Here is a 4,149-nt window from a genome sequence, read left to right on the forward strand (position 1 = left end):
GGGTGAAGAAGTGTAGAGAGTGGGAAAGCGTATATCACAAATTGCCGGCGCTCTGCAGCCCCTCAGGAAGAAGCAAAGATGGCGCACGGAGCCAGGCACTTGAGTGAAAGGAGGGAGAGGTGGCGAGAGGCAAGTGAGAAATCAAAAGAAGCAGAAAAAAAAAAAGCAACATGAGCAGCCAACAAATGGCACTCAGAGAGCCAGCTAGTGTGGGCTGATGGTTCTAGACAAGAGACTGTGTCTGCAGGAAGCAGAGGGGGCTGAGCATGGGTGAAGAAGGGTAGAGCGTGGGAAAGCATATATCACAAATTGCCGGCGCTCGGCAGCCCCTCAGGAAGAAGCAAAGACGGCGCACGGAGCAAGGCACTCGAGAGAAAGGAGGGGGAGATGGCAAGAGGCAAGGAAGAAATCAAAAGAAGCAGAAAAAAGCAACACCAGCAGCCAACAAATGGCACCCAGAGAGCCGCCTGCTTGGGTGTGTGGAATCCAAGCAGCCGGCGCTTCCTGGTCAAGAGACCGTGGTCACGGGAAGCAGAGGAGGCCAAGCTGGGGCGAAGAGGGGTGGGGGGTGGGAAAGCGCACACCGCAAATTACCGGTTGTTTTGTCTCCCGCTGGACACTCTGTGAAACTGCTTTCTCATACACTTGTTTGCTGGTCTCCGATAGGAGTCCAAGATGGTGGATCCACACTGCGTTAGCTGGTAGGGGACCTCTGTATGAATTTCTTGCTCTCCGTTCTCTGTCAGTTTTCTCACTCCATTTGGTGCTTGGTTGAGTTCTTTAACTCTTCATTTGATGTTTTAGGGTTTCAGGATTGTTGTATTCTCTGTTCGGCTTAGTTTTTCGGATCTTTGCTGTGGAGGACGGTGTGGTGCTTCTGCCTAGAGCGCTATTTTGCCAGAACTTCCCCTTATATATTTTCTATTGTTCATTTTAGTGGAAAATATTTAAGTTTTCCTTCTCTGACAGGTTTCCACCTTACACAGGTTCTGGCTTTCACAGGGTTTAACATATTTATTAAAAACATAAATAAATAAAGTTGCCATACAGTCCATTCTAACTCATAGCAACCCTATTACGTAGGCTTAATTATACACTTAAACATTAAAAACATTTTTATCAATGGGATAGACACGATCGATATTACCTTATAATTTTATTTTGCACACATTTCCACATGCAGAAATAGACAGAAAATAACAGCCATCTTTATGTTTGCCAGCCAGATATTAACAAATATGAACATTTTGCCACACTTGCTTCAGAACTTTTTTTTTTTTTAATTATAGATTTAGCTAAAATTCCACATCATCTGTTTGCCCTCTCTCTCTCTTTTCAGAAAGATAAACATTTTCCCTGGCAGGGCTCGGTATATTTAATACACTTGTCGGCAACTATAAACAGTATAATATTATTGTTTTGTGTGTGTGAATATTTTAAATAAATGATATCTTACGGTAAGCATCATTTTGCAATTTGCTTTCTTCTCTCAGTATTATTTTTAGATGTAATTCATTTATAACAGAGACATAGTGTTACATTGAATTAAAAACAAAGGTTATTTCTCTTAAGGATAGACAATAAAGTTGTTTGCATGTTTTTGCTATTATAAACTGTGCCAAAATGAATATCTTCTTAAATATCTCCTTGAATATACGTAAAAGTTTTCTAGGGTAGATTCATAGCAATGAAATTGCTGGTAAAAGGGTGTATACCATTTTTTTTTTCTATACATAGCTAATTATCTCAGGATCTTCTATTGAACCTTTCTCCATTAATTTTAACAGCAATTCTGTATATACCGATTTCCCATGCATGTAGGTCCAATTTTTTTCCCTTTCCTCCTGATAATACGTCTACTTGTCTATAACCAAAAAAAAAAAATCACCAAACCTGTTGCCACCAAGTCTATTCCGACTCACAGCGACCCTATAAGACAGAGTAGAACTGCCCCATAGGGTTTTCAAGGAGCAGAAGGTGGATTCGAACTGCTGATCTTTTGGTTAGCCACCAGGGCTCCCTACTTGTCTATGCCTATGCAAATATCAAATAGTTTTAATTACTTTAAAGTAGTGGTTCTTCTCAATGCTGTTTTCAGCTGCCCTTGATTTGGCCCTCTACTCATGGTAACCTCATGCACAATGGACGAAAACACTGCCCAGTCCTACACCATGCCCATGATTAGTTGCAGATTGTACTGCTGTGATCTATACAGTTTTCATTGGCTGATTTCTGGAAGTAGATCGCCAGGCCTTTCTTCCTAGTGCATTTTACTTTGGAAGCCCCACTGAAACCTATTCAGCATTACAGCAACACACATGCCTGCGCTGACGGACTAACAGAGTGTTGGAGGTTGCACATAGGTGCATTGGATGAGAATTGAACCTGAGTCTCCAGCATGGAATTTATGAATTCTACCACTGTACTGCCAATGCCTCTTCCCAATTGTTTTTAGCTGAAGGCAATTTTGCCCCCAGGGGACATTTGGCAATGCTTGGAGACATTTTTAGTCATCACAACTGAAGTGGTAGAGTCCAGGGATGCTGCTAAAAATCCTAAAATGCCCAGAGAAGTCCCTCACAACAAAGAATTTTCTGGCCAAAATGTCAATAGTGCCAAAGTTGAGAAACCCTGCTCTAACCTGATTATAAACCGAGATATCTGGCATCGCACCCATCTGAAATCTGTGTTAAAGCCCCACTCCAACAGCTTTAATCTTTTTAATTTTACTTCCTCCTCTCCAAATTATATTGTAAGTGCTTGGTTCAATTTAATTTCTATGAATCCACCCTAGAAAACTTTTACATATATTTAAGAAGATATTTAAAAAGATAATTCATTTTGGCACAGTTTGTAATAGCAAAAATATGTCAACTTTACTGCCCATCCTTAAGACAAATAATCTTTGTTTTCACTTCAATGTAATACTATGTCTCTGTTATAAATGAATTTTTAACAGCATTAATATAAATTTTAGGATTATTTACTTCAAGAAAAAAATTTACATTTCAAGAAAAATATTTAACATTTTATTGAATTTACGTTTACTTATGAATTAATATGAAGAAAATTGACATTTTATTGTATCAATTCTTCCTATTTATTTTGGTATAACTCTAGTCTTTATAAGGCCCTTTAATTAAATTTGAATTTTTTACTCTGAATGATCATTATATCTTTTGCTAGCTGTATTATAAAATGACTATCTGATTTTTTTTGCTGTTCCATATGAAAAATTTTAATTACATATTTTATTGCTGCTGCTATATAGGAACGTGATTAATTTTTATATATTGCTGTTTTATGGTGTTGTTAATTATCTTTGTGTCGATTCTGACTCATGGTGACCCCATGTGTGCAGATTCGAACTGCTCCATAGATAGGATTTTCAGAGTTATGACCTTTTGGAAACAGATTACTAGCCTTGTATTCCAAGAAGCCTCTGGGTAGCTTGAAGTAGCCAATCTTTGGGCTAGTAGTTCAGCATTTAGTCCTTTGCACCACCCATGCTCAGTCTCCATCAGTTAGTCAATTAACTTTTCATTATTCCTACACCATATTGGATCCAGAAGTGGCTGTTTCTGCTCCCAGTAAGCAGTGATTCTCTGTATCAACCTGTGCGACTTTCATGTTTTAGGGGTGGTAGTTTACCCTATGATCTCAATTCCTGTCGGAGTTAAGAAGAGCTATTGATTTTCAATTTTTCAGCATTTTTCTTATTGTGAGGACAAGAGTGAAGACTTCGAAGCTACTTACATGCTGGACCAGTAGCTGTGACTTGTCTCTTATGAATTGCATTCCTCTGTTGACCCAATGTGGAACAGTGTGTACATGTGGATGCATTTTCATCAAGCAGTGCAAGAACGCTCTCCCAAGCTATGGCTCCAGGGCTCTCTCTCACCAACAGTCCACGAAGGTATCATTTCCATCGTAACCTCAATAAACTATTGAATTAAGTACATTTTTTTTTTTTTTTTTACATTCTTGGTATAAAGTTATATTTTGGGAGACCTTTTTCAGTGGGGAAAAAGCTTGGAACTCCATTTCAATACATTAAAATAGTCTAATTGACTTTTAATTTTCCCTCTTCAAAATTTGGCTGTTATTATATTTTCAGAAATTTAATCCATTTCATATAATTTTATGCAT

This window comes from Trichechus manatus, unplaced genomic scaffold, assembly GCF_000243295.1.
Source record: "Trichechus manatus latirostris isolate Lorelei unplaced genomic scaffold, TriManLat1.0 scaffold00318, whole genome shotgun sequence".
Classification (NCBI taxonomy): domain Eukaryota; kingdom Metazoa; phylum Chordata; class Mammalia; order Sirenia; family Trichechidae; genus Trichechus; species Trichechus manatus.